We start from the raw sequence: 12,791 nt of genomic DNA, 5'->3' as shown, positions 1-12,791 counted from the left end.
CACACCCACTCCTCCCTTGGGCAGACCCCTGCTGATAACAGGGATTGAATGTCCCTGCAGGGCTGATAAGAGCTACAGCATCCCATGGGAGATGTGAGCCCAGAGGGAGGAGCCAAGCATTCCTGCCTGGATAGAATCTGGAGATTCTGGAACACCAGCACGGCTTCTCCACTGCATTCCCAGAGGAGCAGCAGCTGCCTCTGCCCCTGGATCTCCAGAGGATTCTGCCCCCTTCTCCAGGATCCCTGCTCCAGCAGAACCACCCCTGGCCCTGCAGGAGGGCTGAGCCACAATTCCAATGGCCCTGCTGCAGCACCCTGACCCACAGGGTGTCAGGCTGTGCTCTGGCTCTGGCAGGGTTGGTTTGGTTCACTGCATTGTTTATTTTATCCTTTTATTTTCTTCCCTATTAAAGAACTGTGATTTCCTGCTCCCATATTTTTTGCCTGAGAACCCCTTAATTTCAAATTTATAACAATTGGGAGGGGTGGGGAGGGTTTGCATTCTCCATTTCAGGGGAGGCTCCTGCCTTCCTTAGCAGACACCTGGCTTTCCAAACCCAGACATCAGGGAACAGGGATGTTTTGGCTCCAGCACCATCTGGACAAGAGCTTCCCAGGGAAGGAGGGAGTGCAGTGAAGCCGAGCCATGGGAGGGAGGCTGGGAGCTGCCCGCTCTGCCAAGCTGCTGCCAAGGATTCCGGGCCAGGAGGGATTTCCTCCCTGCTGGAGCCAAGTGATCCTGATCTCCCATTGACAAACGGGGCTGGATCCAAGAGACAAAGAAAATGAGCTGTCAGAAGCCAGGCTCTGTGGCTCCACAGTGCTTGTTCCAACAGAACAAGTCCCTTTCCAGTGGGAATGCAATGGCAGCTGTGGGGTTTGGGGGGAATCAAGGCCCAGCAGGGACAATCCCTGCTCTGATACCCACAAGGTCACTTAGTACCACACCTACGAGCAGGACCCCTGTGGGAAAAGGTGCTGATGAGAGAGGGTGACAATTTCTGCTGGTTCATCATGGACTCAATGGTCTTAAAGGTCTTTCCCAGCCTTAATGATTCCATGATTCTCCACTTTCTTTCAAAAATGAGGAAATTTCCAAGCGTGATCGCTTTGGTCCAATGAATAAAATAAATAAATTTTAAAATAAAGCAATTCAGCACTAGTCTGGTTTAATGTATTAGCACTGACAGTGCTAATGACAAATGTGATTATTCCAAAGCTCCTACATATATCAGGGAAGTGAAACTGCAGAAATTGGCAACCCTTGGGCATTCTTCTTCTCCACCTGCCATTAAATCAATTTAAAGCTCCCATCTCAATCTATCAGAATTAATTATGTGTTTCCAGGCAGCAATTACTGGAAGAAGTCCTTCATTTTGGGATTGTTCCATCTCCAGGGCCCAGAGCAGGAGGGGGATGTGGGGACCAGGGTATTGGGGGTGGATTTGGCATCACTTTGGGGTGATTTTAGCTCTGGAGGGTCTGAAGGTGCTCCTGGACTCTGCCCAAAACAGGGATCTGAGCATCTCTCATCCACAGCAGGAACAGACTGGAATGTTTCAGTTGGAAGGGACCTGTCACAGTTATCAAGTCCAACAGCTTGATCACCTCAGGGCTGACCAAAAGTTAATTATTGAGGGAATTTGTGCCTCTTAAACATCCCTGGAAATCTTCCAGGCCACATTAGATGGAGCTTGGAGACACCTGGTCCCGTGGAAGGTGGAATGGGGTGGTTTTTGAGGTCTCTCCCAATGCAAACCACTCTGTGATTCCATGGAATACTGACAGGCTCATTAAGGAGCTCTCTGGGCAGCTCCTTCTCCCTGCACACACAGCTCCAGCAGAAGTGGAGTCATTCCTGCCCAGAAAAAATCCATTCCTGGTGCACTTCCAACTCATGTCATGTGCTTTGGGGTTTTTGTTGGTTTTGGGGTTTTTTTTTTTCCTCCTCCCTTTTTTTTTTTTAAACAACCAAGTTTGGAAAGTCGCAGGAAATAAAAACAAGAAATTGCTGACAAGTGTCTCACTGTAATTGAGTGAGAACACAGAGCTCAGCTCTACAGATTCCCAGAAATACAGTCCAGATGTGGCTCTCCACAGTGGCTCAGCCAAACCACAACCCCTGAAATGACATCCCTGGGACTGGGAAACTTCCTCAGTGCCCCTTCCACTGGTGCCCAAAACACACCCAGCCAGAGATTTGGGAAAACACAGAGCTGGCAGCAGAGCCTGGAGGGGCCCTGTCAGTCCCCAGTGCTGAGGGTCTGCAGCAGGAATCATGGAATGGTTTGGGTTGAAAGGGATCTTAAAAATCATCTCATCCCACCCCTGCCATGGCAGGGACACCTTCCACTGTCCCAGGTTGATCCAAGCCCTGTCCAGCCTGGCCTTGGGCACTGCCAGGGATCCAGGGGCAGCCACAGCTGTGCCAGGGCCTGCCCACCCTGCCAGGGCAGAATTCCTTGCAGAATTCATGGCAGAGGGATATATTTGGTGTCCCAGCATGGGTGCTTTGCCTCCCAGCCCCACAAAAAATGGGGAGAGGGGAACTGTCCCCTGCCCTCTGCACCCTCCCATGGGACATCACAGCCCTGTGCTGCTGCTGGGGCTCATCTCAGCAGGATTCACCTGAAACGGGAACTCTGCTCTCCCCAGGAGGATGGAGAGGTGTGCACTGACCCATTGGAGTGGCTTTTTTAGCTGCTAGAAACACAGGAGTGTGTTGTGGGGCCAGCCAGAGCAGAGCTGTGCTGCTGGGGACATCCCTGGGGACATTCCAAACTTAATAATGGAAGAGCATCCACTGGTTTTGAGAAGTTTTTCTCTCCCAAAATGGTTCACTGAGCATGGCAAGGAGAAGGGAAAATCCCACTACACCCCACAAAGGATGGGAGAAACGCCTCGAGCCTCCATCCCCGGAGCTGGGGTGCTCCAGATCCACCATGGGGATCAGGGATGGGCAGAGGGAGCTGTTTGCAGAAAACACACAGGCCTGGCAAGGCTGGGCAGACCCTGCTGGTTGTGCCATTCACACTCTCTGAAATAATCCCTTTACCCAGGATTCTTCTTCTGGGAAGCTGAGAGGCCTCAGAGAAAAGGAAAACAATTCTTCTCTCATTTGCTTCTCCTGTGTTGTGCTCATGTGGAATGTGTTTGGAGATTGTTCACCCACAGGTGATTGTTCCATTGCATTCTGCTGGGAGTTGTTTTCACTCATTGCCCAATCAGGGCCAAGCTGTGTCAGGCCTCTGTAAAGAGTCAGGAGTTTTCATTATTATCTTTTATCTTTTTATTATTATTATTAGTCAGGAGTTTTCATTATTATCTTTCATCTTTTATCTTTTTTTATTATCTTTTTAGCATTGAATATTTTCTGTATTCATTAATATAATATTCTTTAATACAATATATTATTATAAAGTAATAAATGAGCCTTCTGAGAACATGGGGTCAGATTCATCATCCCTGCCTTCGTCAGGCACTTCCCTGCAAATGCAGTAGTTGCTGAAAGGACCATCTGTCCCCAAACTGTGATTTGTACCAACCTGATGGTGCTGGCAGCGCCAGCCCAGCTGCACTGCTGGGCCATCTGCTCTGCAGCAAGGGGAATTTATCCCCCTTAACCCCAGGGTCATGTTCTGCATGTTCAACACCAGAGAGGAGAACAGAGCTGTGATCTGAGCAGGCTGCACCCCTGTCCCAGCCGCGCACGGAGCCCAGGGCAGAGCACAGCCTGGCTGCTGGGGGCTCAGCCCCGGGGCATCACTGCAGCCCCTCCACGGCCCTGCAGCCCTCCTGAAGGGGGTCAGGCACTCTGGGTGCCCCTGAAGATTTAATTTGGGGTGTTTGACTGTGAATGACCCAACGCTGTCCGGGTGTCCCACCCTCGGCACGGGCGATGGACGGGAGCCTGGTGGGAAAGGAGAATCTTCCCCAGGAGCTCCTTGTGGGAACATCACAGGGGGAGGATGGCTGGGATGGACTGAGATGAGAGATCTCTGAGTCGTAGAACTTGGGGTTTATTGCAGAAAGTGTGAGTGCAAAGGCCCTGCTTGGAGCTGCCAGCTGCAGCTTGGAGCACGCCCGAGAGGAGAGAGGGGTAGAGAAGACGAGAGAGAGAGAAGGTGAGAGGATAAGAGAGTAAAAGGGTAAGAAGGTAAGAGAGCAAATTTCCCATTACAATACAATAAATCTTCTTCTGTGTTGAATATTCTAATTCTCACTAACCAATCCAGTACAATATACAAATCCTACAGCATTTACACACAGCCTATGAGAATCATTACATTGCCATACTGTGTTACATTTTAAACCCTAAAAACTCCCCTTTGGGCCCCTTCTGCCAAGTAGGGTCTGCTCTGCCCCTTGGACCTGTCTGCAAGCAAAAAGTGTTGTTTGATCAAAAAGAAATTGCCTTCAGCTAGCCACACCATTGTTTTCCAGTCATTCAGTAACTGAGGTATCTCAGAGCTTGCTTTCATTTCCATCTCACTTACAGTTTCTATATCCTCAAAATATTTTTCCAAGCCATCATATTTATAAAGCTTTCCTGTTTCATCTTCCCCAACACTCCTAACCAAGAGCTGCTGTCAGGATAAAACTTTCTGGCAGGGAAAAACGGGAAACAGCCTCACTGGAGCAGGTATTGACCCTGCTGTGCCTCTCCCCATCCACGCCCCAGTGCACCCATCCTCCCTCGCTGAAAACCAAAGGTGACTCCCACCATGGGGAGAGAGAATGATGAGGAGGGCTCCATGGACATCACAAGGCTAATTAATTACTTTATTATACTATACTGTGTACATTGCATCTGAACAGAATCTGCCCAGCACAGAATCTCGTGGCTGTCACTCTCAGTCCTCACACACACACACACACACCTGGCCCTGACAGGCCAAGGAAGTAAAACATCCTCACTTTGGATAAACAATCTCCACATTGCATTCTACTTTGGGATGGGACTGTGCCACCCCCTGGGATGGGACTGTGCCACCCCCTGGGATGGGATGGGGCTGTGCCAGCACCCTGGGATGGGACTGTGCCACCCCTGGGATGGGACTGTGCCACCCCCTGGGATGGGACTGTGCCACCACCCTGGGATGGGACTGTGCCAGCACCCTGACACACAGGGGGCCAGGGCATGCTCTGACTCTGGCATTGATTTGTTTTCTTTTTTGTACTATTGCATTTGTATTTTTAATTTTCCTAGTGAAGAACTGTTATTCCTATTCCCATATCTTTGCCTGAGAGCCCCTTAATTTCAAAATTACAATAATTGGGAGGGAGGGGCTTTACATTTTCCATTCCAGGGGAGGCTCCTGCCTTCCTGAGCAGACACCTGGCTGTTCAAACCAAGACCCATCAAATTGATCCTCTGCAGTTGATGTGATCCACTCCTCTCCCCTTGCCCTGGCAGGTACTGGGATGCCTGATTGATTCCCAGTTTCCCTTACCTGTTTCTCCTGGAAGACCCACAGCTCTCAGCTAAGTAGAAGTTCCCAAATCAAGAGTGAGGTCTGTGGGTGAAACCCCCCCTCTCTCAGAGCCAAATCCCTTCCCTGCAGTGCTGCACGCCGATCCCAGGGGCTCCTTCCACGCTCTTCCCTCAAGGAAAACCTCCTGCCACCATTATTCCCATTCTTCTCCCTGAAAGACTTAACTCCCTGCACAGCAGAGAAGATTTATTCCCTATATTCCGTGGGAGAGATTATCTCCAGCTGCTGTTATTCCCTTATCAATAATTCACCGTGCAGCCACACTCCGGCTCATTCCCGACTGCACCAGCAGCCAGGAGCAATCCCAGCTCCTCGGATATTGCTGATGCTCTCAGCAAAGCACAGCACCACAAATGAGTCACATCCTCTGGAATCTTCTCTTTCCAGCCTCCCGTGGAGGGGAGCAGTACTGTACTTGCAGGAAGGAATGATGAATCTGACTCCATGTTCTCAGAAGGATCATTTTTTATGATACTATATTATATTAAAGAATACTAAACTATACTATACTAAAGAATACAGAAAGGATACAGACAGAAGGCTAAAAAGATAATAATGAAAACTCCTGACTCTCTCCAGAGCCCTGACACAGCCTGGCCCTGATTGCCCAAAGAATGAAAACAACTCCCAGCAGAATGCAATGGAACAATCACCTGTGGGTGAACAATCTCCAAACTCATTCCACATGAGCACAACACAGGAGAAGCAGATGAGATAATAATTTGTTTCCCTTTTCTCTGAGGCTTCTCAGCTTCCCAGGAGAAAAATCCTGGGTGAAGGGATTTTTCCAGAAAATGTGACTGTGACAGAGCAGCTCCACGGAAGGGCTGCGAGCCCGTGGAGTTGAAATAAATAAATAAAGGGGAGATAATTAAACTCTATATTTCAGTCTTGGAGGAGGAGCTCATAAAAAGGGACTCTTCATCTGGCAAATCCAATACAATGAGGTGATTAAAGGAGAAAAGCAGGCACAGAGCTGTCTGTGAATACAGAGCACACGCTGGAGCCTCGATCAAGACTCCCCCTTAGAAGGACAAGCTGGTTGCCATTCCCATTTATCTCCCACTGGATAACAGCAGTGAGCACAGAGCTCAGGGTCAGAACAGCATCACTGCATTGGGTCCATCCCTCCCACTCCATGCACAGCACACATGCCTCACTTCCCACTGGAGAGATGAGCGCGGGGATCACCAGGGTACAACCTCAGCACCTCCACCCTTCCATGGCCATCCAGCCTCCACCATCAGGGAGATTTACAGCCCTGAGGATGCACAAGTGTCATCTGTGACTAAATCAGGCACGGGCTGGGAGAGGAAAGATGATCTCCCCCTTTGCAGTTGGCGCTGGGAAGTTCCACGGCTCGGATGTCCGAGACATCTGTGCAGTCATTAACTGAACCTTTCATCTTCCAGGCTGGCTCTGCTCTGGAGCATCCTGTCAGGGAGCCAAGCCAAGCAGCACTTGAGTGCTCTTTGATCCAGCCAGGTGGATCTGTCTCCCAGGGATTTATTGGCACATGGAGGAAATGCCTCCCATGCTCTCTTTACCTGCACGTTTCCATGGATTGCAGCGCAAATCGCAGGAGCACAGAGTGGCTTGGGATGGGAGGGACCTTAAATCCCACCCCATTCCCACCCCTGCCATGGCAGGGACACTTCCCACTGTCCCAGGGTGTTTCAGTCCCATCCAACCTGGCCTGGGACACTGCCAGGGATCCAGGGCCTGCCCACCCTCCCAGCCAGGAATTCCCATTTCCCAATCTCCCATCCATCCCTGCCCTCTGGCTGTGGGAAGTCATTCCCTGTGGGACAGCAGGATGGTTTGAGCAAGGCAGAGGACAAATGGCAGGAATACAGAACTCTGGAGAAGGCCAGTGCCACCAGCACAAGGGGTAAAGCTGAAGAAACAAACCCCAAAATTTGGATTTCATCTCTCCTAGAGGGGCTACCAGAGACCTTGAGAGGAACTTTGGGCAGGAGTGACAGGACAAGGGGGAATGTCCTTAAGCCAGAGGAAGATGGATTTAACTGGATGTTGGGAAGAAATTAATAAGAAATCCAAGTGCCCAGCAGGGAGTTGGCTCTGGCAGCTTTTCCTGAGCCTCAGTTTGTGGCTGGGCTCGGACAGGCAGATCCAGCAGGAGATGCTGCAGCAGCCAGGAGATGACAGGGGCTCCGAGCTAATGGATCAGGCTAAAGACACTGTGACCAATGGGATGAATCAATCAGAGCTGTGCAGCTTCAGCAGATGAGAGAAAAGGAAAATAAAAATCAAGGCTTAAGGCTTTTAGCTCCTGAGCTGAGAGGAAAGGAAGATTTGGGTGTCCCAACATAAAAATGAGTCCAGGAGAGGCCATGGAGATGCTCCAAGGGCTGGAGCCCCTCTGGAGGCAGGCTGGGAGAGCTGGGGGTGCTCACCTGGAGAGGAGAAGGCTCCAGGCAGAGCTCAGAGCCCCTGGCAGGGCCTGGAGGGGCTCCAGGAGAGCTGGAGAGGGACTGGGGACAAGGACAGAGGGACAGGAGCCAGGGAATGGCTCCCAGTGCCAGAGGGCAGGGATGGGTGGGAGATTGGGAATTCCTGGCTGGGAGGGTGGGGAGGGCACCAAGCTCACGGTGCTTTCAGCATTTTGGGGTAGTTGAGCTCTCCTGGATGGTCACACTGGGGGTGTGAGGGGGGACAGCAGCTCTGGCACGCTCCAGGATGGAGGAAGGCTGCAGGAAGATCCTCTGGGATTTATCTGCTCTGGGGACAGGGAGTGAGGGAAAGACAGAGCAGGGGCAGCCCCTGGGGCTGTGCCAGGGCTGCTCCCTGTGTGGGATGGTGCCAGGTTTTCCTGTGGCTCCTGGCAGAGGATGGAGCCTGCACCTCGTGAGCGCTGCAGCACTCGGTGCCCAGCGCTGCTGGGGCTGACTCCAGCCCAAAGCTTTGGGAATTATTTGCCTCTGGGCTTCTCCCACCTCCTTCTGCATCCCAGGGCCACAGGGATGCAGCTCTGTGGATGCTTGGCACAGGTACAGAGCTCACCAGGGACACTTGGATGGATGGCAGCACCTCCAAAACGTGCCTTCAAAAATCAAAATGAAATTTAAAAAAAAGAATTAAAATCACTCAGTTCAATCAGCTAAACACATATAAATCCCTGAACTGATACCACTTCAAAACAGCAACCACCTCTCCTAAGCACAGCTCCCACCCCAGGGAGGAAGAAGTGCCAGAAATCACCTCGAAATTGCAGTCAATTCTCAGTGGAAGGAATTCAGCTGCTCTGCTGATAAGCAGCCACATACATCTCTGAGCTGGAGAGGTAGATCATTAAGGGGAAATGTTTAGAGAAATTAAATCCTTTTTTTGCTGCTTCTTATGCTAATAGGGAAAAGCAAGCTGATTTGCAGGAGGACAACATTTAGCAAAATCAAATTCATCAACGTCCCCATCTGTTCCCGTTCTCGTGCTGACTTCGTCAAAAATCAGCTTTCCTTCAACCAACACCCGCATCACTTGGAGCCAATTCTGGGCAGATTTGTAAATAAACCACTTCTGCAAAGCCAGCCAGGCAAAAAAAAACATCCAGTGGAAAGGCCTGATAAATAGAAATACATGTTGGGATTGAAGGGATTGAGATGGCCAAGAGACTAAAGGGACAGGGAATGATGAATCAGCCCAGCTGGGAAAATGACCCAGAGGCCAGTGGAGGGTTAATGATGCCAGAAATGGGAAATCTCTAAGAGAGGATCCTGCATCTCTGCCTCAGCTGCTCCTCCTGCAGCTCAGGGGGGCCTGAAAGATCTCCTAAAAATGTCACAGAATCACAGAAGGGAAGCACAGAGTGCCCTGGGTTGGAAGGGACACACAGGGATCACCAAGCCCAACTCCACGTGCTCCTGTTTGGGGTGGGAAGCAGCACTGAACTGGTTTGTGGCTTTGTTCTGCCTGTTCCCAGTTACTGGAGCCAGCAGATAACCAGTACAGGTCATTCATGCCAAAGACACTGTGGAGAAAGCCTTATCTCAAAACTCAGCAGTGAGGGATTTCACAGAGCCACAAAACTTTTGGGATTGGAGGGGACTTAAAGAATACCCAGTGTGGTATCCTTTCCCATGGCAGGGACACCTTCCACTGTCCCAGGCTGTTCCAAGCCCATCCAGCCTGGCCATGGACACTTCCAGGGATCCAGGGGCAGCCACAGCTGCTCTGGGCACCCTGTGCCATGGCCTGCCCACCCTCCCAGCCAGGAATTCTTCCCAATATTCCACATCCACCCTTTTCCAGCTTAAAGTCATTCTCCCTTGTCCTGTCCCTCCGTGCCTTGTCCCAAGTCCCTCTCCAGCTCTCTTGGGGCCCCTTCAGGCACTGAGAGGGTTTTAAAGCCTCCCTGGATCCTTCCCTTCTCCAGGTGTTCTCTTGCTGTTCTTCTGAACACCAAACTGAAGCACCAGGGCAGGATTATTCGCTCCCACATTCCCTTCATTCCACCCGACCCACGCAGCCTTTCCAGCAGTCCCAGGTCCACGCTGGGCACATCCCCACGGGTCACACCTGTCACATGGCACGGGCCAGGTGGCACCAGGTGGCTGTGGCCCCCCAGGACAGGCAGCAGCAGGGCCCAGCCTGGCTGGCAGCTCCAGGATCCCGCCGGGACACGCACGCCAGGCGTGGGCACCCCGCGGATTTGGCTGCGGGCGCCGCAGCAAGCGGAGAGGAAAAATCCCTGACATGCTGCCCTGAAGAGAAAACTGGTTTTTTATGTTCATTCACAGGGCAGAAAATCCAGGTTGCTGCAGCTGCAGCACAGGCAGAGCCCCAGGGCAGCGCTGGGCTCTGCTCACCACCTGCCCGTTCCAGAGCCTTTCTTCCCCTCTGAGCACTGCACAGAATTCCAGCGAGGAGCGCACACAGAGCGGCCCAGCCCTCCCTGGAGCAGCCAAATTGCTGCTCCTGCCCTGGAATTCTCCATCTCCTGCCCCACAGAGCCAGCAGCAGCAGCCTGCTGCCTTGCCAGGCTCCCTCTCCCTGCTCCAGCAGGGTGCTCAGTGGGGGAAGTCAGGGGGAGCAGGACAGAGCTGGAAATGCCAGCAGGTTCTGAGGATGCACCTGTGGATGACCTGCCAGAGAAGACAGCATGCTCTGGGCAGCTTCCATGGAATCATGGAATTGTTGAGGTTGGAAAAGCCCTCTACAACCATCAAGTCCAACTGTTCCCCCAGCACCGCCAAGGCCACCACTGTCCCATGTCCCCAAGTGCCACATCCAAGTGCTTTTACATTCCTCCAGGGATGGGGACTTCACCACTGCCTTGGGCAGTTCCAATGCTTCACCATCCTTTCCATGAAGAAATTCTTCCTCATGCCCGACCTGGACCTCCCCTGGCACGACGTGAGGCCGTTTCCTCTCATCCTGTCCCTGTTCCCTGAATCCCACCTGGCTGCCCCCTCCTGTCAGGGCATTGTGGAGAGCCATAAAATCTCTCCTCAGCTTCCCAGTGTCTCATTGTTTGCTGCCAGGCCTGGAAATCCAAGTGATGATCTCAATCTCCACAAAATAAATCCTTCTGTGGAAAGCCCAGTGCAGGAGTTGGAGATTTGTGCTGTTGCAACCTCAGCCAAACCCCATCCTGCTGCCAGGTGCCTTCCCTCTGCACTTCCTCTGGCTCAGCCTTAATTATTCATTTCCTGACATCCTTTTATTCAGAAAGATCTCACCAAAACTCTCTCTCCATAAAAAAGAAAGGTTTCTCCATAAAAACTGCTTTTTCCATTTGTTTGGTCCACGCCACTGTGGGCATCCACAGGGTGAGGTGACACAGCTGAAAATATTTACATTTCCTGCTTTTACCACCCGCTTTTGAGCCATGAATTAACTTCAGGTGTCTCTGTGGAAGTGAAAATTCCTTTAGGGAAGCTCAGCAATCCAAGCAATCCTTCTGTAGCATCTCCACGTTGCCACCACGTGGTGGGATGGTTCCTTTCCCTTCCTCTTCTGGCCTCGCCTCTTCCACAACTCTGGAGTCAAGTTGGAGCAGCCCTTTAGGAAATGTGCCCCAAAACTCTTTTAAAAATACCTTTAAAAAATAAAAATCTATTTAAGCACACCCAGGCTGCAGCATTAATAGCGTGAGGAGCATTAACTATTAGTCCTAATTATCCTAAACTCCTAATTATCCTAAACAAAAGCAGAGAGTGATGTCCCGGAGCTGCTCCCGAGGCAGGAGGAGGGAGCCCCACCTGCACATTCCCCACCTTGCCCTGCAGCCAGATCCACCCCAATTTCACCAGGCTCCACCCGGCTTCTCCTTTTCCGGGCGTGCAGGAGACAAACGAGGCATTTTCAGCGGCCGCAGGAGGGATTTCAATCAGGGAATCTCGCAAAAATACCGATTGGAGAGGTTTCTTCACCGTGTTTGTGCCGAGGGGCTGTGCTGGCCGCCTCTCTTCCCTGCGAGGTCTCACTGCACCACCCCATGGTGGATGGATGGATGGATGGAGTTTCGGTCCTGGCTGCGGAATTCCAGCGGAGCATCCGAGCTAACAACCCTTCCCCCGGGGCCAGGGTTCGGTGTTGCCTCTCCCGATCAAGAAAGCAGGAGGAAAACTCCAGGGAAAGCTCAGATCGCAGGCAGAGGGGCCTTGGCTGCAGCATTGCTGCTCACGGGGATGGATCGGGCAGGGGAGGGATCGGGAAAGGGATGGATCGGGAAAGGGGTCAGGAAGGGATGGATCAGGAAAGGAGATGGATTGGGAAAGGGATGGATCAGGAAAGGAGATGGATCAGGAAGGAGATCAGGAAGGGATGGACCAGGAAAGGAGATGGATTGGGAAAGGGATGGATCAGGAAGGGGATCAAGAAGGGGATGGGACGGGCAGGGGATGGATGAGAAAAGGGATGGATTGGGAAGGGGATGGATCGGGAAAGGGATCAAGAAGGGATAGATCAGGAAAGGAGATGGATTGGGAAAGGGATGGATCAGGAAGGGATGGATCAGGAAGGGGATGGATCAGGAAAGGAGATGGATTGGGAAAAGGATGGATCGGGAAAGGAGATGGATCGGGAAAGGGATGGATCAGGAAGGGGATCAGGAAAGGGATCACAAAGGGATGGATCAGGAAAGGAGATGGATTGGGAAAGGGATGGATCAGGAAGGGGATCAGGAAGGGGATGGATCGGGAAAGGAGATGGATTGGGAAAGGGATGGATCAAGAAGGGGATGGATTGGGAAAGGGATGGATCAAGAAGGGGATGGATCAGGAAGGGGATCAGGAAGGGGATGGATCGGGCAGGGGATGGATCAGGAAAGGAG

Source organism: Fringilla coelebs (assembly GCF_963513975.1).
Source record: "Fringilla coelebs genome assembly, chromosome: 6".
Taxonomy (NCBI): domain Eukaryota; kingdom Metazoa; phylum Chordata; class Aves; order Passeriformes; family Fringillidae; genus Fringilla; species Fringilla coelebs.
This window is presented reverse-complemented; position numbering follows the sequence as displayed.